Source organism: Aphelocoma coerulescens, chromosome 4, assembly GCF_041296385.1.
Source record: "Aphelocoma coerulescens isolate FSJ_1873_10779 chromosome 4, UR_Acoe_1.0, whole genome shotgun sequence".
NCBI classification, from domain to species: Eukaryota; Metazoa; Chordata; class Aves; order Passeriformes; family Corvidae; genus Aphelocoma; species Aphelocoma coerulescens.
The window spans coordinates 9,573,668-9,601,432 of NC_091017.1; positions in this window are offsets into that span (position 1 = coordinate 9,573,668).

Below are 27,765 nucleotides of genomic sequence, written 5' to 3' on the forward strand. Positions count from 1 at the left end.
TCTGTGAACTTTTTCATGTCTTTTTTCTAACCTTTCCTACCACAAAAGAAATTAACAAAGCTGATTTTCTGGAGGAGGTACATAAATTCCTTCTGCTTCCTGCTTCAGGTGTCCAGGATTTTTTCTGCAGCTGTTCTTCCATCCCCAAGCAGATCAGCTGTTTACTGCTTGTGGTTGCACGACATACCCATTGCTTCTACAAGGGAGGATTAGTAAAAGCAGTTGATGCTACTTTTTGTTTATTTGGGATTTTTTGGTCTTCATTATTTCTTTATCTACTTTGAACTTGTGCCAGTAATTTACAATTGAGTGTTACATGCTTGTCAGGCAAATTACTATACTAATTTGTGAAACAGTTCTAAGCAGGATTATCAACATGGGACTCTTTTTTTTTTTCCTAACTATATCTTTACTATAATTATTGCATTTTCACATTAGGCAGAAAAATCAGGAATGATGTGCTAAGAGTGTGGATTCAGTCTTGGTGAGATGAATCCTAGTGTCTGCTTCAGAAGGTTCATTACTTTTTTTATATAAGTAGCCTTTCAGTTTGTTTGAAGTATTTAAAATAATTTCTTTCCCTTTAGAAATACATTTTGCTGCTGAATTGTGTTATACAGAAGTAAGTCAATTTATTTAAATTACTATTCTGCATGTTGGAGATAAAAATAAATATATAAATAAATTAGCAATTTCAGACATCTGTGAATTCAGAATTTCTAAATGGAACAATGGGGATAGTTAAACTGAAAAAAATTGAGAAAATAATACAGGCTCACCTTTTGATTCTTTAAGTTTAAATGTGAAATGCTGCCTCAAAAGGCAAGAGTAAATCTTACAGTTTTGGCATTTTAAATCACTGTTTTTCTTTCAAGCATGACTGTTTGAGTTTATTAGTTTAATGTCCTGATTTCTATTTAAATAAACATAAATGAACAACAGAATATTATTCCTGAGCAGTCCATGCTGATGGAAACTACCTTACCATAAGAATATTGTATTGAAAGTCAACGCTTCAAACAAAACCAGATGGATCTTCTATAAGTAAAAGGCTCCATGCTTTTCCTCCTGCATTCATTTCTGAAGAACTTTCTTCAAGGGCAGACTTGAAAGTTTCCAAAAAGGTAAAAGTGCCTGATCTGAGACGTTAGAGAAAGTCTGAATTTAAGAGAAAATACCTAAATTTTACATGTTTTATGTAATGGGGAAAAGCGTTTAACTGTGTGTTTTCAAGAACTTTTAGGTATTTGGAGTGTATTTGTGTGGGGATTTCCAAAGACACGTAAACTGTCCAGAAAATTCATATGCACGCACAGATCTAGTCCAGAACATATCTGACAATGTTCTTAATACATTCATTTTTTCTTGTTCTCCTCCTTACTTTCCCATAGACATAAAAGAAAGATCTCAAGAGGAGCTTTCTTCACACAGTATATCTTTTTCAGCAAATTACTATATGCCTTTAATTCTGCAGTGTGTTATTGAAAACTAAATATGTGATCAGTAAGTTCAGATCAGTAGGTTCAGATAAATAAAGTAGGATTACTTTTCTTCTTTCCCTTCTGGATTTGATTCAAATAGTTTGGATACCTTAACTCTGAAAGGAAAATAGCTTTGGAAGAGATAAGTTTTCAAGGTTGATACTTTATGAAAGTAAAAACATATGAAGAAGACTGGCATAACCACAAAGCTGTAACTCAAGATCTCTATTGTCTGTCAAGTGTAGATAAGCAGCACTAATGTTATTGTTGATTCTGGCTTACAAACATCTATATAATTTTTGTTACTTCAATTTAAGATTTTTTTTTTATTATTTTTAAATTCAAGGCAGGAATAAGATTTGACTTTCATTCTCATCTGTACTATCCATTGTTTCTTGGTCATTGTCTTTTCCTTTTGCAACATACATTAATGTAATAAAGTGCATAAGGAATATGCAGCATCCCTGATACACACTTTTTGCTTATTTCCATTGCTTTCTGTCTCTTTCATTCCACACAAACTCATTTTCCCTCTCATTATTTTAGGTGCACTTTTTAATTAAAAAAATAGTTTATGTAAATGTGAAGTGCAAGTAAGAATGCAGTAGAGTTGAGTTTTAATCAAATATTTTTTATATATGATTGTTATTGTTTTATTTCATAGTAACTCTTTGTGGGGATTTTTCAGTTAACTATGAGGAAGAAAATTTTAAATTATTTTTAGTACATAGAATTGTGCTTATATGAATATGTGAAGATTATTGTTTGGAAGCCCCGAATTAGCTTTTTAAGTCTATGGAAGAATAACTTGAAGTTAGGTTTTAATACAATTTATTACTGTTGTTAGTCTAAACCACATTTTGTCTAAACCACAGTTGCAAAAGTCTTCAAGAGAGAAAGGCCATTAAATATGCCTCTTGTGAGATAACCCATCTTCAAAATCATGTTATTACTCCCACATAAACATTGAGAAGATGAAAAACCATAGAATCAGTTTTTTAATCCTTTGGCCACCTCCAAAATGATCATAAAAATAAAAATATCCTTTTCAAAAATGTAAAAATGATCCTGGCAAATAGATGAGTAGAGCTTGCATGAAAACCTTTGTCAGTCCATCTGGAAAAAGTGAAGGAGGATTTATTAATAATTAACGCAACCGGGGGCTTGTCACCACAAGCCCCGGCGTGCCCTTGGGCAGAGGGGACGCAGCGTTGGCCTCCACAGCGGCCTCGCTGGACGGTTCAGTGGAATCGGCGTGGGATGGGTGCGGGCGCTGGCTCCTCCTCAGAGGAAACACGTCGGGCACCCGGTGGAATAGGCTCGCGTTAGCCCGGAGGCAAAGAAGGCGGGAGGGGCTTCTGGTGTGAGTTCCAACAGGTTTATTTGCAGGAGGATCCAGGGACCAGAGCAGCCCCGAGGAGACACAGGCTAGACAGGCTAGCCCCTTTATGGGGGGGTGGAGTAAGGCAGGGAAAGAGAAAACAACCAGTGGGGTACAAGCAGAGGGGAGGATACAATTTTTCAGAACAAACGGGGGAAACAGGGAGGCAGGAGTCATAACAGGGAACCAATTAATAACTAAAAAAGGGAGAACTTTCTGGAACAGGGGGAGGTAATTTAGGATTGGGAGCCACCCAGGGGGAGGTAACCTAGATCTCAGTGATCTCTTCTGGTGACTGACATTTGATGGTTTCAGCCGGAGAGCAGGCTGACCCACCCCAACAAATAATTATTGCATCTGATGTATTTTTCTGTCCCAATATAACTAACAACTGTGCTGTTCAGACAACAGATGAGTTAAGATTTCAGACACACATGAAAAAAAGGAAGGTAGAAGCCACCCAACCTGTGAAGATAGCTTAGGCTTTGGCATTATGTTTCACTGTAAGTCCACCCCAAGAGTCACACCATGTATCTGAGAGTGTTGTCCAAACTCTTCTTGAACTCTGTCAGGATGATGCTGTGACCACTTCCTTGGGGAGCCTGTTCCAGTGCCCAACCACCCTCTGGATGAATACACTTTTTCTGATATCCAACCTAAACCTTCCCTGACACAATGTCAAGCCATTCCCTTGAGTCCTTTCACTGGTCATGTTCCTGCCTCTCCTCTTCCCCTCATGAGAATGTCGAAGACCACAATGAGATTTCCCCTCAGTCTCCCTTTCTCCAGGCTGAACAGACCAAGAGACCTCAGCCACTCCTCATACGGCTTCCCCTCAAGGCTCTTTACCATTCTCATGGCCTCCTTTGGACTCTCTCTAATGGCTTAATGTCTTTTTTATATTGTGGCACCCAAAACTGCCCCCAGCGCTCAAGGGGAGGCTGCCCCAGTGCAGAGCAGAGCAGGACAATCCCCTCCCTTGCTCAGCTGGCAATGCAAATGGGAACAGGACTGAGATTATTATTCACTGTTGCTGTTTACCCTTTCTTTCTCTTTTTTTTTTCAAACTGGTGTGTGAGAAAATGAGAGAGGACTTGATAGGCATAATCAGTCATTCCCAAAGGGCAGTCCCATGGCAATCCAGCCATCGGCTCTAGCAACTATTTTCAGAAGCCAGCAGAAGCAAGCAGCCCTAGGGAGCCTGTGGGCAGCATAGGCTCTGTGGCTGGCATAGCACCTACACAAGGGATGTTCGTCTAGCTGTGCTGAGCAGATTCAGCTCAGCTTGTGGGGATCTGACAATTTTAATCCAGATAAAAGTAAACACCTGCCTGTGAAGCATGGGAAAGGGAAGTATAAGTATTCAAAAAAAAAATAGAAATAAGAATACATTTTGCAACTGTTGTTTGAGAGATTTTATCTTCACAGTTAAGGAGAAATTTCTTTCTTCCTATATCTGTTTTACTAAAATAATGTTAGATATAAATATTGGAAAACATTGAAGAGCACGTGAGATGCTGTCATGATGTAACTGTCTTTACTGTTACATTTAAGATTCCAAATAAAGTTGTGTGGTTTTCCCTGAGAGAAAGCAAGCATACTTTCAGATATTTCAGGTTTTTTCATGTTTACTTTTGTTTTCATTCTTCCACTTCAGCTCTGGGTGTTATCAAAAAATAATGACAAATGCAAGTTTTCTGCTATCCTGTTCCTATGCATCATTTACTGCATCAATGGGGGTTCTCTTTCCTTAAAAAACAACCATACAACCCCACAAACCCACAATTTTTTTCCCCAAGAAAGATCTTTGTCTTGCTTCCTCTTCTCCAAGAGCTTGTATTGACTAGCAGTGATGCAGAATTTCATGCAAATGCTTGCTACTCCTTAGGAGCTATGCTTACTTAGCCTCGCTTCTATTAATAATGGTGTGAAAATAACAGTGCTATAATAAGCAAAGCTGTAAATGCTGGTCTAATAATTGTATGCTGCCATCTAGTTTATAGGCTTTATGGAGACTGCAGTTAGAATGTTATGAAGAGTTATACAGATCTTTAATTGCACAATCTTTTAAATTATGCAGTCCATGAACAGAGTTTTTTCCAGTGCCTCATACTGAAGCAGTTAATTTTATATCCCCATAGTTCCAGATATCAAAGAATTTCTTTTAAGAAGTCTGTGTTTCCATATCAGCCAAGTTCTGAGGTTTTCTGATTATTTTTTTTCTTGAATGTTTCTTTCATAGCTAAGTTCTGAAAATGACTATGTGCAAAATTGCCCCTAGTTTTAATTTTCAAAGAAGTCTGAAGTTTTACTAGAAAAAAATGACTTACATTTTGTTAGTGGAGAGAGGGAGTAAGTTGTTATTCAGTACGTGCCAGCATACGATCCATAATGACCCCCATAAAAAAAATCAAAAAAGGCTTTTTTTCTCCGATCATTAATACTTAGATAGCAAGTGTCTGCAGCTCAGTGCTTAATAAATGTGGTCTTTGATTAAATAAATAAATTTATCAATTCTGGTACCTGTTTTCAGGTATGAAATGTAGGTCCTAATGTGCATAAGAAGAACACTTTATGTTTGCCTACTTTCCTGAAAACATTATCTGTGCTTGATTTGGTATGGATTTCACGGTTAGCCAGTTCTGCAGAGCCAATTCCCATAGAGGACTAGGGGTCAGTCTAGTGCTGAGCTCATGCACCTTCTGGGAAAGAAAATGACCTTTAACAAGAAAAATTTGCATTACATTGAAAGTATATCCTACTGTGCAAACTGGGTAAATTTTTAATATATGTTGGCATGTATTTTTGAATACAGTAGAAGTATTTTTCACATCCAGAAAAACATTGCGTTTTCAGTGTGTGTCAGTGGGAAGTGAAAGGGGAACGGCACAAGGACTGGAGACAGCTTATTTATATATTTTTTGAAACTTCCCACAAAAATGTGATTAGATTACATGAATTCTCTTAAGAATCTGTTCCTCTTTCTCTCCCACCTTATCAATTATGCATGCAAGTGTCTGCAGCATATATACTTTGTGTAGTGAGAAAATAACCCAGAGGATATCTACATTTTCCTTGGGAAAACAAGCTAAAAGCAAACAAATATAGTTTACCTCAAGATATTTTATACTTTGCTGAGATTGGGTGATGATGTACTCAGTTGTAACTGGTGGGGAAGCAAAGTCACTGAAAATAAACTCAAGACTGAAGGACTGTAATGACAAGAGGCAAAAAAAAAAAAAAAAAAAAAAAAGAAAAAAAAGAAAATATTAAAATAAAAAGAATAATTATGCCTAAATTGAATGTCCTCTGCTTTAGTAGCTATGGCCAGACTTTCTCCAACACACATTTTTAATTACAATCCACAGAGGAAGATGAAAAATCCTTTAATTATGTTTGCATTCTTTGAACTGTAGTAATCTCAGAATAATATATTCACAACTCAATCTTTGGGTTATGGGGTAAAATAATCTTCCACAGAATATCATTTCTGTGTTGTTTCTTCAGTGTAGAAAGATGGACCAGGATTTTTAGAAATCTGAGTTCAGAAAAATGCCTTCCAGTGAAAAACAACAACAGATGTCTGATTATTCCATGGAAACCTTATTGTCATTCATTCTAAATCTCCCCTTGATATAATTTAACATAAATAACTCAGAATAAGTAAAATAGAGTATGAAAAATGTCATTTGACAGAGATGAAGTTAGTTTTAAGTGGTTTCAGAATTTTAGTAGCTGACTTAAATGTTTTCTGCAGGTGTACAGATGTTTCATCTGAAGAGAAATGCGCATTGAAGTTTTTATCATTTATATGTATTGGCATAAAAACACAAATCACCTTCTCAGTCATAAACAGAAATATATATCAATTGAATTCTAAGGTGTTGAGACAATACAGTGTTGTATATGAAGGAACAAGTCTTACTTCTTTCAAGAAATCCTATTACATTTAAGAGACTTTTTGTAGGCAGTGATGCACCATGCACTAGAGCATAGGAGCAAAATTTTTATTAGAAACCAAGCAAATTAACAGTATTTTTTCTAAATAATGTTGAGGGATATTGAAAGTGCTAGAAATAAGAGTAAACTATAAGACAAAAGGATAGAAAAGTAATAATCTTCTGGAGAAATAGCTTATTTTATATTATTAGTTGAAAAAAATTAAATTATTCACCAATACTTAAGGGTTAGACTTCAATTAGAGTTTCATTTCTTCATGCCTTTAAAAATTATAATAAATGGTTAATGCCTAACAATTCTCATAAGTACAGTAGTAACTAATGATGCAACTCATAAACATAAAAATTTTAGGTGAATCTAACAAGAAAATTTAGCATCTATCATTTCCCATTTTTATCAGAATTCTTTAAAGGGAAATGTTACATACTTGCATACAGTGGAAAATTTATCAGTTAAATTTTAAAATAATGAAAAAGTTTTTCCACTGGACTAGGCTTGGCTTACAAAACAGTGAGATTTGTATTACGGGATAGGCTGGAGTTCAATTATACTTTCTGACTTTCTTGATAATATCTATGGTTATTTATGTTGGTTGTTAAACATATTTATATATTTCACATATTTTAAAAACTTTTTTTTTTCATTTAATTATTTCTTGGTGGGATACTGAAATACTTCTTGAAGAGTTGAAAATCACTCTCATTTTTCTTATTTTATCTTCCTCTACAAAAGTTTAAATCCCAATTTGAAGAATTCTGCTATTAATTTTAGGGACTTCAGTTGTTTCTCCTTAGTCTGCTAGACTGTTTGCTAGAGAATAGTACACTGTGCTTCCTGAATAAGTCTCTTGTGTCTAGATCCATTTGGATCTAAGGAAGACCTAGGTGAATGGTTGCATGTAGACTTCAGGGACCAGCTCCAGGTCTTTGAGCTTCATCTGCCTTGGTTTAGTTACCTGAAGTTTTCAGGAGCCTTTCTGTTTCTGTACCTCTTATCTGGGAATGAGAAATATCAGTGTTTCCATGGACGAGGTATGAAACTGCTATCAAGCTATTTTAGATATAATTAGGTTCCTGAGTATGTCATGTTATGTTGTGCTTAATGATATTTAATTATACATATAGCTTACATTAATTTTGATTTTTTTTCTAACTGAATAGTTACAAAATAGTTCTAACAATATTGTACAGTTTTAGCTCTCAAAAGGGTGAAACAATCTGCTTTCATTAGGAAAATATCTACTGCAATGAAATATATGACATGAGATATAAAGCCTTCAAAGAAAACAAAAATTTCCATGTAACGCCTTAAAATAAATCTTAATGCAAGGTTCAATTTTCCTAGTTCACAAAAAAGGAATAAATTGCAATAGAACTCTTCAACACACTTTTCAGCTTCAATGGATAGAGTTGAATAGGTCTCTTTTCACCTGGATTATCACTGCATGGGTATTGAAATAATGTTCCTTGTGAGCTGAAGTTTCATCTTTGGTAATAAAGGAAACTGACAGAGCTTTTAAGAAGTTAACACCATTATTATGAAGCCTCTTTCTATCTTAGCATTAAACTATTAAAGCCAGTTATGGCAAGTAATTTCTTTGACAATTAATGCTCAAAACAAATATTTTAAAATAACTGTAAGTTAAGAATATGGTAGCTATTCATTTATAGTTTATCATTCTTCTTATTCATACCCTAAAATTGAATCCTTAAGGACTTAAGAAGGTGCTTATTTAGTATTGCTTTTAAGATATTTATTGTATCAGAGAAGTTCCTGGCCCTACACCATAAAAATGTCACAGCTTTTTATAAATTCCAAAAATCTCATTCTAACTATTGCCAGCTCCTCTGTCACCAGACAGGAGCTTCCTATAAATATGAAGTAAGAGTGGCTGAAAATGTGCAAGAGTCACAGGGGTGTGCACATAGCTCTTAATTAAAAAGAAACAATTCCCAAACTGAAAAGGAGTAGAAAAGAACATGATAAAAACTAGTAAGAGGGCAAGTCCAAAAGCTGAAAGCTAATGAAGGAAATTAAAGTTGAGCTTCCTTACTGATTCAGATGACTTTACCATCTGTACTGTTGGTGTACTAGGCAAATGAACATTTGTGAGCTGGTGTCTTTTATTGTAATAGCATCAGCTGCAGAAATGGAACTGTTATTACTAAATGTGTTTTCTGTTTAGATTTGTATTAGACAAATGTTATGTATCCTCTAAGAGCTTCCAGTCTATTTTCTATTTCCTGATACCTGTGCTTTATTCATATGATGCTAGATCAGGCTTGTACAATAAAAGATAAGGAGGGAGCAAATTCAGTCAAAGCCAAACACCTGAGGTGTTGAGGCATGTACAAAATTTTGTACAGTGAAAATATGATTTTTTGCAGCAACTGGGAGAATACCAGGAGGAAATAGGATCTGCCAGACTGTTCCTTGTTCAGTATTTGATCTCTAAGTTTTCACAGTTCAAATTGCAGTGATAAGCATGAAATGAAAGTTAGAAGTGACAGAATATGGCTACAGCCTTTAAGAAAGTTTGCTCATTTGCTAGCATTTGGTGAACATGGGGTCAGCATAGTGTCCCAGAAAAGTGGCATTATATCCCATAAAATATGGTTACACTTATTGCTTAACTACCTGTAAGGTTCTCTGACAGAATCAAAGCTTAAAGATCAAACTTGCTTAATCTGCATGTGGCAGCTAGTAGAGCTAAAGTACTGAACACATTATTCCATCTCTTCATCAGCAAGGCTACATACAGGTTTTACAGAACTGATTGAAAATCTTCAGCTAGGATCGTGTGAAAATATGAAGTGGAACATTGATTAAATAGTTATATTTTAAGTAAGTTAAGTGAATATCCTCATTTTTTCACTCTCCGGTCTTCTTTCCAATGAAGTTCAGCACTTTTACCTTCTGACTATTGAAACTCTTCAGAGAAAGCAGCACTTCTTTGGTAGTAATCAGAGCCCTGAACGGCATGGGATCGTTTCCCTGGTTTGGTAGGTTCTCAGATTAAAAGATAGTTGATTTTTTTTTCTGGGTTGTCTACAATTATAATATGTCTGAAAAGTAGTTTAGAATAAAGTCTTCAAACAGAGGTCCAGGCTGCAGTCAGCAAAATTATTTGAAGGGTAACAGTGTGACTTGAAGGACAAGGCACATGCAGAGTAGATTTCAAAAGACTGGAAAAGGTCACAGTAAGGGAGAAGGGGCTTACAGGTAAAAAAGACAGAACAGAAGGATGAACCGAGGAGGTGAAAAGGACAATAGGTCTGCAGAATATAATATATAGTGAAAATTGAATCCATAAAAGATGGAAAGCAACACTGGAATAATAAAGATATACTACCTGTGCACTACAAAGTCTGATGAAAAATTAAAGGGGAGATTCTTTCAAAAAAGGCTATTTGAAGACAAAGTGAGGCTATAAGAGAAAATTTTTTGTAGACCATGATCAGAAAGCTTAGAAAATATGGGAGAAAAAATAAAAGAGAAGTCTCTGAACAAATATAATTGACAAGGCTGACAGCCTCCTAACCAAACTGAAGAAGATAATGAGCATGTGGAGTTACATATTTTTAAATCTGTTGAACAAATGTAATACTTGAGAATGCAAAATGCATTAATGAGCTTATTTGCAATGCCGCTGACCATGGTGAATTTTAGAAGGGAAACTAAGCTTTTTTGAGAAACATTGCAGGAAAACTAAACCAAAAGATCTTTGCTTTGTAAGAGCATAACTCTTAAAAAGAAGTTAGGTGACTGATTTTTAAATATATCAATGTTGATAAAGTAGATTAAAATGCTAAATGAACCACAGATACTGAAAAATACCCATTCCAAGTACTTGCCTTGAGTTTCCTCATACAAATGTGGAATTAGGCACATAGCTATATGTACATTTAAAAAAATGTGTTGACTATAAATTAGATTTCATAATACAATTTTTTTAAACTGAAGAAAAATTACCAGTAAGCAATTTTTTTTCTGTGACTTTGCCTCTGGTCTTGAGAAATATTAAAAGTTGTTGTGATGTTATTTGCTGAAGACAGTAGACATGAGTGCATGTCATGTCATCGAAAAAGATACAGGGTATTTCCTCTTTTGGTATGAATCTGAGGCTACTTAAAAAGCTAATTTTGGTGTGTCTGGTAGGAGTGTGGAGCCAGGCTCTCTTCAGTGATACTCAGTGACCTGCAGTGGGCACAAGCTGAAACACAGCTTGTGAGGAGTCTGTGTTGTCCTCTCTCAGATACTGGGGTGCCACTGGGATTTGTTTACATACATAGATGTGTAATTACTGTGTATATTTTTCTTACTAGCATTAACCTATCAAAATGCATCAGCAAAGACTTTTGTTTTTAGGACAATTAACCTTGTAAAGTCTCTTCAATGAATGAAGATAGAATTGAACATTTAAAATGTGTTTTTGAATACAAGCAGTAGATGGCTAATCTTAAATTATCTTGAATGTGTTTGGTATTAAATGAAATTGATATATAATAGTTATGATTACACCAATTTTCAGAACTTTTAAGTTGACCTGTGCCCTTTTTTACCTCATTACCTTTGAAATCACATTGGAATCTAAGTATTTGTGTAAGGGTTTTTCAAATGAAGGTGACTTTTCGTGATGGTAAAGGACTATCACGCATGACCCTTTTATGTGATTTTTTTCATCTTTAAAGGTGCCTAAGCTTTTAACTACTTTTAAAAATTGCTTTCTAGGTTCACCTTCTTTTAGATAATACCAGATTACAAAGTGAAATTACTCTTTCAGTCTTCCTAGTCATCAATTTTTACTCCCTTTCCCTACTTTATTCTTTATTTTTATCTATATCCCTAGAGTACCTAATTTTGATAGAAAATGTTCTTAATCTCTACACTTTGAATTCTGTGAATCTCAATCATATTGCTGTTGATGGTTCAGCCTTCTTAATGGTTATAAATATTTAACAGTGGGTGCCATTAGACTAATTAGTGGTAAATGTTCTAATCATGTCACATGTGGACTCCTACAAAATTTTCCTGTTTAATAATTGACACTTAAAATCTGTTTAAATACCCCCCATAAAAATCTGTTCTACAAATAACTTCTTTCTGTTGTACCATCTTTCAGCTGGGCCATCTACCAATACAACCACAAAATTTGAAAGTTACATCTTCACATGTAGAATCCAGCTTTTTTCTTTTTCGTAGACAGCTGAAAGTATAAATGTTAAAGCACAGAAATATGTGTACAAACTATATTTGAAATTGTGCAGTTGGTAGACTGCTACTCACCAGCTATTAATTCAGCAGCATGTGTTAATACACATGGTGTGAGTGTGGGGGGTGTAGCTGCAAAGGGGCTTCAGTCCCAGCTCAGGTGGTGGAGCCCGGCTGCAGGAGTGGCTCCTGGATGATCAAACAGGGAAGTTCCTTTAAGAACTGGAAATTATTAATCCATTGTTCTGCAGGTAGCTGTGGTGAAATTTGTTGCTGATATATAGGATTTTTAGGTATGTGATTAGATGGTAGAATGAAGCAGCTGTTGATATGAAAACTTTGACACAAAACTAACACAGTTACCTGTAAGTAGAATGATTTAATGCCAAATAGACATACTTCGAGAAGGTTTTCTTTGTGTTTACGTATTTTCTATGTGTTTCACAATGTTTCCACATAGTACATGCAGAAGCTAGTGGGAATTGCTCCCACTAGCTTTAGCGGGACTAATTAGTCCCACAATTAGTAATTAGTGAATTAGTGTGCAGGCATCATGGCACTAAAGCTCTGCAAGATGGTCATCTTCCCCACCAAGAGCCATCCATCAGGATCTTGTCTGAAACCATTTGCTTTATTTAAACTATTGAGTGTTTATATTTTTTCATGGAAATAAGATAAGCCTGTTCTAGAGCTGCATTTTGTGCTGTATGCAGTATCTGCCCGACACTTAAAAAATACCAGTCAGAAAATAGTCAGCTGTTTGTTCCTCCATGTTTGCTTTTCAAAATCATTGCTGACCTTTCATAACTGAATTCAAGTGGTTCTTTGCATAGCCAGCTTTACTGAGCCTCAGCACCTTGCCTCTGTTTGGTGAGATAAAGCAAGCAACACAATTTCCCCTGTTAGGAGCTGGTGAAAGCCAGCTGGAGTTCTCAGAGAAACCATGTGGAAGGGGTGGGAGATCTGCAAGGTCGTAATGGGAGGCAGAGTCTGTGGGCAGAAGTGATGGTAATATATGCACATCATGTGCATTTTGGAGGGATACAGGATACCTCTTGAATTTCGTGTGACTGTTTGAAGCATAGGTTTTCCTTCTGGTTTTGCTGAGATTTCAATCTTTTAAGAATCCCTGTGCTGTTTCAGATCACAAATTTTGCATGAGTTTCTTATCTTCATTCCATAATAATGCACTTTACTAAGACAAAAAGACCTTATGAAATCAAAATTGCAAGTGTCATTTTAGTGTGGCTTTTTCAGGTGGCAATTTCAGTTATCTATAAATATTTGTGAGATAGGAAGTAATACAAAGTTATATGTTTCAGGTACCCTAGGACTTTATGTCAAATGGATGAAGACCTTGTGCTCAAGACAGAGTGACTTCTTGGGGAGAGGCTGAAATGGTAGAATGAATTTCCATGTAAAACAGGGATAGTTGTAGATGTTCCTTGGTTATTTCAGTCTTACCCTATTTCAAAGTGTGCAATGAAATAAAAAGGAAATTAAAATACCCTGTTAAGACTCTTTTGTAAAAGCATCTTTTCAAAGAAGCAAGCTTATTTCAGGCTTCCTTACGAATATAAATTTAACAACAACAACAGAAAACTAAGAAAAATTGAACCTTGAGAATGAGTGGGTATTTCAAAAGAAATTAATAGATGTCACCCTTCTTTTTCCTGTGGACCTTTTAATAAAGTAGTTCCATCAGTAATTCACAAGCATTCTGTGTCTATTGTGCTTGTATAACTCTGAACCTCATAACCATTCAGCAAATGATATGAGCGTGTTTGAGTGGTAATATAGAAAAAAAAAGTGCACGCACACACACACAAAAAAAGAGTGAACCTACCCCCAAGTAAGTAAAAGTGAAATCCAAGTTGTCTTTTATTACCAGGACTGATGAAGCGTGAAGAAGAAAGAATCCATTGTGAGATACAGATCTCATGCTTTAGTTTTCAGGGCTGACAGATGAAAAACTTTTAACAGATATCAAACAAAAGCATATAAAGGAGGGTGGTTTGAAACACTTATGCTGACTAGGTTGCTAGTCACCCTTAACTCTCAAATAAGGAAGAAGTTTAATATATATTTTATATCATTTTAATCAAGTATTTCACAAAAAAAAAGGCACAACACCAAAATCAGAATTGTCACAAGACCACATAAGACTAAACCACAAAAGTTCTATAGAGATTGCAAAGATTTTTTTTTTTTTTTTAATTATACTTCTACAATATTATTGGAAGTTACATATTTCAAAAGCGCCTACTTTTTACTAGGCAACTTAATCCTAGTTTTAAAGCCCGTAAAGAGCCTTAATTACATGGATTTTCAATATCACTTAGGGCCAACATACACAGAGAAGTTGCTTCAGGGCCATATGTTCCCAAGCCTCAGCTGCTCTGCAGTAAATTGCCTTCACTTTGCAATAACTGTGATTTAGTCCACTGCAAACGCATGGCCTTTGAAGATAATTCCACCCACAATTAAAGCACCAAGGGAACTTCACACACAATGGAGACAGCAACTGACAATGCCACTGATACCTGTTACAGCAGGGATACTGTAACACGCCTATATCAAACCAGGAGTCCCGTGGAAAGGAAATATATATATGGACAGATTCTTGGTAGATGTTTCAGAGATATTTATTTCTCCAGCCGCATGGCCGGGGCTCTGCCGAGGAACTCTCCTAGTCACGGGACCCGAGGGTCCTTGCCCGCGCGGGGAAACACAAACCAACCAATCGGGAATGAGGCTGACCAGGGGCAGGGAAACCCCATGCCTCCCCTCAGGGCCCCTCTCCCAGGGCTACATGGCGGGGGGAGGAGACCCCAACATCTCACCCATTTTATTTTAATAAAAGGAGAATGAAGACAACTGGATAAACATAACAGGGACAGTTTCAAGACAAAACAAGCCACCCTCCTGAGTCTTTAAATGTCCAAACAGATTCTGTGGAACATCTTAGGGCTGACAGAAGGGAGACAGAACTCTCTGAGCATGCTTTGTGGGGAAACTGAGGCAGGAGAGGGTTTAATTTCTTCCATCCCCCTTTTCATCCCCCCATCGGCATCGGAGAGGAATTGTAGGGAAAGGGAATTGTATAGGGAAGCCATGGGGTGAAAAACGGATTAGGAATAAACTGGGGATGGGGTAAACTTAGGAAAGGGTGCATATTGGGTATAGGGTAAAAGGGGAAAGTAGCTGTGGGTAGGCTGCTGGGATGGATATTGTTTATAATTTTGTGCATAATGGCTGCCTTTGACTGGAATACCTCCAGGCCCAGTAACATTTGCTGCTTGTAAACCCTTCTTTCCTTGCACTATATCAAACTGTTCCATTTCCCCATCTCCTACACTTTGCAGGTAATTTTTAGGGTTATTCCTTTTAATGGCAGTTCTATGGATGAATAAATCTTCCCCTGTATCATCTCGTGTTATAAATCCATAGTTGTTTTTTACATTGTACCATTTCACAGCTCCTGTGATTTTCGTTGCTACAACTTCTCCTATCACGTGCTTGCGTGTTTGTCGTGGCTGCCGGTCCCGCGTGGCCGCCGCCTCGCCGACTCTGACATCTTGGCCGGGCCCCCGCGTTGCGGCTGCTCCGCGCTCTCCGAGCGGCGCTGCTCTGGCGCGTCTGGGCTCTGCGCGGCCCCGCGTTGTCATCGCCGCTGGCCCCGTGCCCTGTGAGTGGTTTCGCTCCACAAACTCCACGCTGCTTTGAGAGCGGCCCCATTTCGGCTCGGTGCTGCACTGCACGGCTTCTCGTGTCGCTATGGAAACCACCGCTTCTCCCTCCACAGGGCTCTCCGAGTTGTATGCTCAGAGCGTGCTTCCACGCTGATCCGCGGTTCCTGGCTGCTCATTGGGGCCGCCTCTCTGCTGCATGTGGCCCACGGCACCCATGGCGCCTGCGGCGTCGCTCCCTCACTTGCGGTCGCGTGGCCGGAGACCCCGAGACAGGGATGGGGTCTGCGATAAGGCACGTGCTCCCGAGGAGGCCAGGCGCATCCAGCGCAGGCACCTCCGCCAGCACGGCTGCAGTCACGCGCTCCTGAGATGACGGCTGCACGGTCTCAGCTGTGGGACTATGACCATCCTCTGCTCTAGGGGTAATGGGACCATACAAATGCTCCCGAATAGCTTCACTGACCACGAGGGATCCACGCAAGGGTTCAATCACTAATGCATGTTTTGTTTGATCCTTCATCTCCAACAAGATCTCGTGCCAAAAACTCTCGTGATAAGGTCCAGGATTTTCAGGAGGATTAATATCAGAAAGTAAATCTCGAGAAATATAGAAGAAATTTTTGAAAAGCCAGTTAAAAAAATGTTCTTGATCCCCCGGTTCCAATACTTTCTTGTTTTGTTGTTCAAGGATTCCTTTAACTTCTAGATACATTTTTTTCTGTGGCTAAGCCACATTTCCCACGATTCTTCCATAGTCGAGAGAGAATATCCAAACCAAGGTGAGAAGAGAGAGATCTAAAGTGGCTTTTACTCACGAATTTCCTGTCCTTAGGAAATCGGGATCGGTGTCTTGCCGGCAATTCTCCACCATTTGCTACAGCAGGGATTACTGTAACACGCATATATCAAACCAGGAGTCCCGTGGAAAGGAAATATATATGGACAGATTCTTGGTAGATGTTTCAGAGATATTTATTTCTCCAGCCGCATGGCTGGGGCTCTCCCGGGGAACTGTTACAGTCACGGGACCCGAGGGTCCTTTGCCCGCGCGGGGAAACACAAACCAACCAATGGGGAACGAGACTGACCAGGGGCAGGGAAAACCCATGCCTCCCCTCAGGGCCTCTCTCCCAGGGCTACATGGCGGGGGGAGGAGACCCCAACAGATACCCAGTAATTTTTTTACATAATTTGTTTGTATATAGGTAAGTGTAATTCTAAACAATATCCATTTCAAAAGTACAAATAGGTATCAGAATTTTTAACGCCAGTCAAACTCATTATAGTATCGATGCATAAGTATCTTCAATTGCTTTTTAAAAGGATTTTAAATGATACTTATTCATCACATAAGTTCATTAATTTTTCCTTTTAATCCAAATATTTTACTCAGTATGTAGGAAAAGAGTTTAAGTACCACACAAAAAAAAAGTTGCATTTTTTTTCTGTCATGGAAGATACATTTTTATACTCTTTAACATAGGCTGCTTAAATAAGCAGAATTAAAAACAGTCAATATGAGTTTTGAAGTACAAATCTCCAAACTTTAAAACTTTCCAAAAAGTATTATATTTAATTTGCCTAAATTTAGTAAAAAATAGTCTCATTATATAAGCTAGAGAAAGTAAGTTTAGACTGCACCAGAAAAAAAACCAACTTCTTCCACTCTAAGTTACAAAGAATCCTTTTTCCCATATGACTTTCACCAGCTTTTTAGCTAGAGAAACAAAACCAGGAGTATTGAAGATTTTATGATGATTAATTCTTTGATTAATGCTACAATATGTATGTTTTATTGTGGCAAATAATGCTAATGATAAAATGGAAAGCTCAAGAATCATCAAAAACATCAGGGAAAATGAAAACCTGAGTGGATTGTCCTATTACAATACAGGAAATTTATAAATACTTTTTATCAGGGGAATTTCTGTGGTTCATTTTTTCAGTGTATAATAACTATTTAAGAAAATGTTTTATTTGTATTTTTTAATGCATTCTAAGTATGTTGGGTGTTTTTGTCTTTATGCCACTTCCAGTTTCCATGCTCACTCAGATTTAATGTCTGAGAAATCACATCAGTGAACAAAAGGAATTGAGTTGTGCTGTAATTTTCTTTCTAATTCTGGATTGGATCCTTGACTAATGATAGAAATTGTATTCCAGAAAGGCAAGTAATAATCAAGTACTCAGGGTAAAAGTCTTAAAGCCGTTCTTAAAGTCATTTTCTTGTATGAGAAACCGAGTTTGGGAGTAGGATTTGCATATTTTTGACCTGTCACTATCAGCCAGGGGAGCAAAAGTGGAGCTTTCGATTCCATTTACCACGTTGCTGCCCTGGTCAGTTTGAGATGTTGGTGTTCTGCATGAGCTGGGCTCCAAATTCCTGCCCAGCCACAGCTGGAGTTTTCACACAGATTTAGAACTCAACCTCACCCAAGAAACCAAAACAAATTTTAGATACCCATTTCTCACATTTATTTATAGGAGTGAGAAAGTCAAGGTATGTCTTTAAATTTCCATTTAAATTCAGCTAGGGACGAGTTGCAGAAGCAGCTTTCTGAGGGGTGTCTTCCAAACTGCTAGTTGTGGTGGTGTCAGCCTCAACCATAGAGCCCTTACAGGCACCATCGTTACCTGACCCAAGCCTTTGCATCAACCACAATTAGATTAATTGCATCTTCTAGAGAAAAGCAAGGGCTTTAAATACAGAACACTTAATGAGTTCTTGTAGTGATATGACAAGGAAGCTGGGATGAGCCCATGTGTGTTTCAGTATGTGGCTGGATGACAATAATTGATGTCCTGTCGTGTTGTCAGCTATCTCTCAGCTGAAGCATATGGCATCTGACTGAACTCAGAGCCAGGCGATACGTCACTGTCAGTGTCAGGGTGTGTCTTTTCTCAGTGCAGGGGGTACCTGATGGGACACCAGCATCAAATTACAGTAGGCCTGGGAGCTGATTCTCCTCTTGATTAATGACACTAATTGAAATTGAAGTCTGTGCACACATCAAGGGCAGAACAGAACCTTCCCAATTTGTCTCTTTCTAAACAGCTGACACCCACTCTTCATGGAGAAGTTCAGCAACTGTAGGCTTATAAACATTTACAGTTCTTACTTTTTTGCCATGGGATGCTCATAAATCCCACTATCATATAAATTTTGGTGTGAGATATTTGTGCTCTACCTTTTTTTTTAAATTTTTTTAAGGAAGAGCTCTGGGATCATGCATATTGTGTTCTGCTAAAAAATCTCTTTAAAAACCCCCGATCTTTATTAGTGGTAATAGGAGTGATATCTTATGTCCCACTTGGTTATGTTGAAACTCAAAAGTTTGGGTCAGAGTTATCAACATACAGGGACAGTCTTCAACCCTGTCAGTAAGGACAGGTCAGGTTTTGTGTTCTATTTGTGGGTGATTTGCTGGTTTTCTGGTTATTGATTAATAAAGTGCAAATCTCTATACAGATGCTTGGCTATGATCAGAAACATGGAACAAATGAAGTAATTGTTCAGAATTTATGATTGCTGAAGAGAAGTGAGTTCTTACAGCTCAAAACTGATGGAGTTTATACTGCTCTGACTTATGCTACTTCAAAAAAACTAACTAAAATTATCTGTCATTTTAAAGGATACAAAGAATAGCCAATAATATCTGGGTAGCTTGAAATCCCTGCTATTGTACAGTTCATATCTTCTTTGCAAACTTGCTTTTTTCTCATAATGAATAGTGAAGGCCTTTCACAAAAATTTATGCATGTTTTAAGTTTGGAATTGTTTAAAATAGTAAGTAGAAACTGTCATTAGCATAGATTTAAAATAAAACTAAAACCTTTTGAGATGAAATATTAATTACTTCTCAACCACAAAAAATATAGCTTTTTGATCTATTTTTTTGGCTTACCCAAAGGAACCCCAGATTAATATGAAGCCTGTGTAGATACAAATCTGAGGTCTTATAAAAGCTTTGGAAAACTGGAGCTTTATGAAGAATATGGTTTGCAACCAATGTCAGAGCAAGACTTTTTCACTGTGAGGATGACTGAGCTCTGGCACAGGTTACTCAGTCTGTGGAGTCTTCTTCCCTGGAGATACTCAGAGGCCATCTGGACACAGTCCTGGGAAGCCAGCTCCAGAAAGTCCTGCTTGAGCTGAGGGGTTGAATAAGATGCTCTCCAAAGGTCCCTTCAAACCTCAGCTATTCTGTGATTCTGTAAGTTATGTCAAATATGTTTTTTCTTAAAATTTTTACCTGTTACAAAGAACTTTCCCCAGCTCTTTCTCTAGCAAGAAAATCTGTGTATCAAGAGGCCTATTATAAGCATTCTGTTTAAATTTGTATTTTTTTTTAGAACAAAAGGGATTGGTGTTCTGATATTCACCATAAAAAAGGGGTTTTTTTAATTATTTCTATATTTTTCTTATTTTGACTCATTAGATAAAAATATTTTAAAAATAAAATTAACTTTTTTAGTGCTTCAAGCAGTGAAAAATAAAATTTCTACTAGTATTTTTTTCATCAATACTTTTTTCAGGTCTACTAATTTTACTTGCAAGTCTTTGAAAAGCATACAATGCTCTTTCTACAAGGCAGATCCAAACATGGGGCACTATTTTAGTAATAGTATCATTAGTAGTGGCATTAGTACACTTCTGATGTTTAGTATGCTAATGTGCCCTGCATAAATCTTTATTCTGCTGATTTAAAATGAGAATTTTAAATTTCCAGGATATAAATTTTGGGTGTAGACTGGTACTGTAAAGATCATCAGGTGAAAGAAGAAGTGGAGTTGAAGGAAGTTTTGTGAGTGATAGGAAATATGTCCATCGTTAGGATGTCTGGATGCTTTGTCAGACAGTTAAGATAAAGCTACTATATATAAAAAGTTAAAGTTTACTAGAAGTATTTTTGTAATAGGATTTTAGATAGAACTTTTCTTGAGGGTTTCTTTTCTTTAAAATTATTGGAAACTGGCTACTTGAATTTTTTTTTTCTGCCTCCTGTAGTGACAGGACTTAAAAGAGTCCTAAAGTAAAAGTCCTCTTTATTGAGTGACCAGAATAGCTGGACAATATTGAACCCAAACACTGTGGAATGTCAGATAATGGAAGTGGGTAGGAACTGTCCGGTTTTCATTTACAGTCAAAAACAATATTAGTACAGCAGGACTTGATAAAATAAGGTGCCTTATTCAGAGTAGTCTGTACTCCTGTCTGTTAAAGGAGTCTGTATCTATCAACCTTGCTGTAAGGAAATTAAGTGGAAAGAAAAATAATCACCATGCCTAATGCTAAGTTTAGAAATATGACCTCATTCAAATATAAGCCAGGATAACAACTGCCGTGAAAAGCCTAAAACAGCAATAGTGTCCCTTGGGTTTGTAGCTCTCTGCTTTTGCCTTTAAAACACATGGAAATCTGTGCCCTGCATTTTTCACAGAGATGAGATGATTATCTGGCCATGGGAGCAAGGGGTGTTTCAGTGCCACTGGTTCCTAGGAGGGAATAAGAAGGCAATGTATAGCTTGCAGGGAGACTATATCCATCAAATTCCTTCTTTCATGTCAGCACATATTCAGACATACACAGTGTTGCTACTTTGAATTACTGCTTGCCGCACGCAAGCAGAGGTTATATTCCCCTATGCATATATTATTGTACAAAAAGGTTGGTTTCTATGGTAGCTATAAATCAGTTTTTCACATTGTAAGCTGGTAAGAATTGTCAGCTCTAGGAAGTTACATTGTGATATAGCATAGGATAAAATAAGTTTACTGGTTGTTATGATCCATTTACTAAAATTGTTACAGAGATGCCGCTAACAGAATTAAGCTGCAAACGAGACCATATGCCTAAGTAAATAGTATGGATTTTATTTAACAGTAAAAGTAAGGAAGAGAGAGAGAGAGAGAAAGAAACAGAAAAAAAGGAGGGAAGAAAAGAGAGTGACAGAGAAAGATTAAATAGAAATAATAACCGCTTTGTGGATACCAAGCAAGTACCAGTGATCTCCTTCTTCTGATCTCCATGGTGGTGAGGGTCCACAAAAACAGAGAGTTCAATGGAATGCCTTGGCGGGGGCAAGTTTGGGACAGTCTCTTGCAACAGACTGTGCATCTGCTGCATCCCTTTGCATCACAAGCAGTGCTCTGCTGCAAAGCCTCAGCAATGAGTGTGGGGAGCGCTTTGGGGCTCTTTGATGGATGATGACACCTGCTCAGGTGTCCCTCATGGGAATGTCCTGTGGATGTGGCCTTCCCAGGCTGGGGGGCTTTAGGAGCTGAGCCAGTTTGTGTGAGGGAGGATGGGTGCTCACTGCCTGTGACCAGAGCTTCTGCCACAGCCCCAAAACTCTCCTCCTCCCTTCTTGCTTGTGGGGGAGTGTGTGCAAACGTGGCCTCAGCAGATGAGCCGGTGTGCTGTGGCCTCCCCCAGGCCGAGCCCAGCCCAAGCTGATTTTCAGGACAGCTGCTGAGTTTGGCTTTCCTGTGGATCCATTCTCCTCCCTTGGTCTTGTTTCCTTGTCCCTAGACCAGAGGTAATTGAACAATAGTGTCACCTTTATGGTATCCAAGTTCTGTGAGGCAGCTTAAGTCCCAGCCCAAAGCTGCAGTCAGGTGAAGGACGGCTGGGTTTGGGTGGTCTCAGCCTCTTTATAGAGTTTTGCCATAATGGGCAAAGCTCCCTCCTAGCAATGTCTAAGCCACGACCCAGAACACTGCAGTCTCGGACAGCGCTGATGTGCCCAGAGCCCCCGTGAGGCCCGGTGCCACAGCACCGACACCCCGAGCCCCGCACTGCAGAGGCCTGGCTTTGGGGGGTGGGCTGTGCGGGGCAAGAGGAATTGGCCAGATGGACGCAGGAGTTGTGGCCAGTGGCTCCACGTCCAGGTGGAGGCGGGGGATGAGGGGTGTCCCTCAGGGAGGGCTCCTGAATGGCTTTGCCAATGAGGCAGAGAGTGGATGGTGCTCCAGCTCCGTAGCAGTGGGGTCTCCTGCAACATGTATAGACAGCAAGGCCCGTGGAAAGAAATAAGGACTGATTCTTGAGAGATGTTTCAGAGATCTTTATTCTCCAGCCACAGGGCCCGGGGACTGCTGAAGAACAGCACAATCACGGGACAACCAGGGTCCTTCCTGGGCAGGGGAACACAAAATAACCAGTGGGGAACAGGATTAGGGTACATGTGACCAGGGAGCAGGGAGACCCCGTGCCTAGGCCATGCCTCTACCCTAGGCTCCCCTTTCCCAGGACCCCGTGGCAGGGGGGAGGAACCCCAACACACCTCAGCACGGGGTTTGCGGGGGACGGGCAGCTGAGCGGGGCAGGGGCTGAGGAGAAGGACTTGGAGGTGCTGGTGGAGGAGAAGCTCGGCGTGAGCCAGCAATCTGTGCTGCCAGCCCAGGAAGCCCCACCCCCGTGCTGGGCTGCATGGAAAGGAGTGAAGAGCAGCAGGTCAAGGGAGGTGATTGTGGCCCTCCAGTCCATTTTTTGAGACCCCACCTGGAGCGCTACATCCGTGTCTGGGGGCCCCAGCATAAGAAGGACCTGGAGCTGCCAGAATGAGTTCAGAGGAGAGCGGTGGAGATCCTCAGAGAGCTGGAGCACCTGTGCTATGAAGAAAGGCTGGGCAGAAAATGTGTTCCGATCGCCTTAGGGAAAGACACCTGTGCCCAAATTGAGGTGCAAATGAGACATATGATGACAACATACAGATTTTATTTAACAGGGATTTTATTTAATGAGAGATGTGAGGCAGAGGGATAAAAATTAATAGGAAAAAGGTCTCAGAAGGATCTGTTGGAACTAGATGACCTTTGAGGTCCTTCCCTCCCAAACGAAACCATTCTGATATGCTAGGGGATGTGTGGATGTGTATTTTGACTTGAAATTACTGTAATAATAATAATAATAATAATAATAAATTTGCTACTACTACTATTTCATCTTCTTCTTCATCTTCTTATTCTTATTCTTCTTCTCCCTAATCTTCTACTGCGTCTTCTTCTTCTTCTTAGTATGTACTTCAACTACTATTTCTTCTTCTACACAAACATATTCTTTTTTCTTGTCCTTTTCCTTTTCCTATTCTTTTATTCCTATTCCTATTCTTATTCCTATTCTTATTCTAATGCTTAATTCTTTTTCTTATTTGCTACTACTATTTCTTCATTTCTTCATTTCTTCATCTTCTTCATGTTATTATTAGAACTATTCCTATTCTTTTCCTTTTTTGTGGTTTTTTTGGTCATATATTGTGATTTTTGGGGTGGGTTGTTTCGGTTTGTTTTTTTTTTAACTACTGCTACTATTTCTTCTTCTAAACCCAACCTCCCTCTGTTTTGGAAGAGTTGTTTTTGGTGCAGTCATGCTGTGTGCAGTGGAGTCCTGGGAGCAACACTGACTGTCTGTGCCCATTCCTCATGGATAAAATCCCAAAGGATGTGATCCTTTCAGGATGAGAGGAAATGGCCTTGGATTCCAGCATGGGAGGCTCAGACGAAATATTCAAAAGAATTTTTCCCTGACAGAGTGGTCAGGCATTGGAAGAAGTTGCTCCGAGAGGTGGTGGAGTCACTGTTTCTGGACGTGTTCAAGTGTCGTCTGGATGTGGCACTTGGGGACTTGGTTTCGGGCTCGTGATGGTGGTGCCGGGGTGACAGTGGGACTGGATGACTTTCAAGGTCTCCTCCCAGCCTGATGAGTCTCCGGCCTTCACCGCTGAGCCACTTGGCACCGAGTGTCCCCCGCGGGTGCTGGTTTGGGGCTGGCCACATGAGTAATCTTTGGTCACGGGGAGACCCCCTGGGGGTGCTCCAAAGCAGCCGGGGACTGCTGAGGCTGCAGGGACATGTCCAGGCAAAGGCGGCCCGTGAGGCTGCCTGAGGACGCTGGGCAGGCTGCGGGCCAGCCGCCGCCTGCGGGGCCCGGGCTGGCGCCGGCAGCGGGCCCTAATCCTGGGGCTGTGGCGCCAGGCAGGGCCAGCAGAACAGGCTGTGCAGCGCCCGCCTGAGGATGGAGGTACGTTTCTTGGGGTGACCAAGCCGCAGGCTGAGGGGCCGGGTTCGCTGCCGGAAAACTGAGAACCTGGGGTGGCAGCGCCGGGCAGCCTCCGGGCTCTGCGTCCCTGCCTCCGGCACCTGCTCCTCAAAGGCAGGAGAAGCCGTGTGTCCCGTGGGGGCCAGGGCTTCGGCACAGAGCTCAGATGCCTCGTGCTCAACCCAAGCCTCGCGAGGGACAGGCAAGGGGAGCCCGCCTCCTGCCAACCCTGCCAGTCTTTGCTCTCTGCTTTCTTCCCAGAGCTCAATGATGCTCACTTCATCCCACTCATCCTCCTCCTGCAGCAAGGGCTTGTCCCCGATGCTCTGTTCCCAGCTGTCCTGTGCCAGGTCTTGGTCACTGTCATTTTCCCAGCTGGACTGCACGGAGGGCCTCCTACCATTCCCTCTGGACACTTCCTGGCCATTGGAGTCTTCCTCTTCAGAAAGCTCTTGGCCCATGGACTCTTCCCAATCAGATGCTTCTTGGTAGCTGCCAACATCTCTATGGGACAGCTCATGCTCGCTGTATTCTTCCCATTCAGAGAGTTCTTGGGAGTTACCGACTTGTCCTTGGGAAAGGCCTTGCTCCGTGCATTCTTCCCAGTCCAAAACTTCTTGGTAGCTACCGACATTCCCGTGGGACAGCTCTTCCTTGCTGCATTCATCCCAATCGGAGAGCTCATGGTAGCTACCAGCTTCTTCTAGGGAGAGCTCCTGCTCAATGCAGGCTTCCCCTTGGGACCCTTCCTGGTACTTGCTGGCTTCTGCTTGGGGCAGCTCCTGCTCAATGCAGGCTTCCTCTTGGGACCCTTCCTGGTAGATCCTGGCTTCTACCTGGGAAAACTCTGGCTCTGTGCTGGCTTCCCCTTGCAACTCTTCTTGGCATTTGTTGATTTCTCCTTGGGACAGCTCTGGGTGTTCCTCATCTTTGCACGGAGAATGCTCAATCTCCCCAGTCTTGTTCTCTTCCTCTGCCAGGACTGACCCCCTGTCTGCCTCCTCCTGCTGCTCACTGAGCACCTGGGCTCCCTGTGGGCTGGGCAAGGGGCTGGGGGGGCAGCAGGGGCTCTGTGGGGCAGAGATTGGGCTCTCTTCCCTTTGTCCTGGAGCTGCTGCTTCCAGTTCTGCAGCTGCGCTTTGCTCCAGGTCCCTCTGTTCCTCTGGCTGCGTGCCAGATGCCTGGATCACGAGCCAAGCCTTGTGCACGATCTCACAGGTGATGCCCCACACAAAGTCCCACAGAGACTGTCTGCGGCCTCGGGGGCTGGCTGGGGCAGGGCCTGGGCTCTCTGTCCCTGCCAATGGCACCTTCTCAGTGCCAGCAGGAGAACCTGGTGCCTTTCCCACCTCGGGAGCCAGAGGCTCCGGGGGCTCCTCCACCTCCTCAGCAGCTCCAGCCCCAGCAGCAGCAGCGGCTGCCGGCTCATCCTCTGTGGGACTCCCTGGGGCAGGAGAGGCAGCCCGAGAGCTGCCCAGCGCCTCCCTCTTGTCTCCTTCCCATTGGTACCTGTGCGGACGGCCTCGCCCATCTCCTTCTGAAGGAGACAGTTTGTGGTATCCTTCGCCTTCCCACAGCGACAGGTCTTGGACTGTCTGATCTTCTTCCCACTGGGACAGCTCCTGGTATGTCTCATCCTCTTCGTCCCGTGGGTACAGCTCCTGGACCGTCTCACTTTCTTCCCTGTGGTACAGCTCTTGCTGTGTGCCATCTCCCCAGTGGACTCTCGCGCCTACCTGCCACTGACGCCACTCTTGGAGTCTCACAACTCCGCACGGGCAAACTTCCTGGACTGTCATTTCTTCCTGCTGTTGGTAAAACTCTTGGACTCTCACTTCTTCCCGCAGGCAAGGCTCTTGGCTGGGAACCTCTCCATACTGGGAAAGCTCTTCATCCGTGTCGCTTTCCCACTCCTCATCCATGTAGGCAAAGGCGCCCTCCTCCCCAGTGTCCGGCAGGGGCGGGCCTGAGCCGCCGCCTGCCCCCAGCCACTGCCCGCTGAGGGCCTCGTCTCCCAGCCAGCCGGGCAAGGGGCTGGGGGACTGGGAGTTGGCGTTCACCTTGTCCTCCGCCATGTCTGATCTCCTGGAACACAGAGTGGGATCCCGGGAGCTGCTTCCTCCTGCGCAAGCGGCTCTCCTGGGACTGGGCAACGCAGGGCCCTGCGCCCCTTATCTACCCCTGCAGGGCGTGGCTCTGCCGTGTCACAAGGGCCTCTGGGCATCACAATGCCCCGCATCACCCAGGGCCCTGACCCAAGGCGCCTGTGTCACAAAGGGCCACGCCCGGCACCGCTTCAACAGCTGATCCCACTGGAAGTGGCATGGAGCAGCCCCCGGACTGCTGGGCTTCTAGCCCCATGTCCTGATCCCGTTATTAAAATGATCAGAAATGCCTCTGCCCGAATTAGGGTGCAAATGAGACCATATGCCAAAGTCAGTAGCATGGGTTTTATTTACCTCTAAAGACAGGGAGAGAGAGAGAAAGAGAGAGAGAGAGGGAGCAAGAGAGAGAGAAATAGAAAAGAGCTGGGGGGAGAGAAAGAGAGTGACAGACACAGATTAAGTAGAAAACTTCACACTCTGTGGATCCCAGTGGTGTCCCGTGGATGCTCTCCCTCACATCTTCTTGGTGCTGAGGGTCCCCCGCCAACAAGGAGTCCAGCGGATCCGTATTCACTTGGGCCGGCTGGGAAGGCCCAGGTACCTCCCTTGGCGGGGCCAAGTTTGGGACGGTCTCTTGCAACAGACTGTGCATCTGCTGCATCCCTTTGCATCACAAGCAGTGCTCTGCTGCAAAGCCTCAGCAATGAGTCTGGGGAGCGCTTTGGGGCTCTTTGATGGATGATGACACCTGCTCAGGTGTCCCTCATGGGAATGTCCCGTGGATGTGGCCTTCCCGGGCTGGGGGGCTTTAGGAGCTGAGCCAGTTTGTGTGAGGGAGGATGGGTGCTCACTGCCTGTGACCAGAGCTTCTGCCACAGCCCCAAAACTCTCCTCC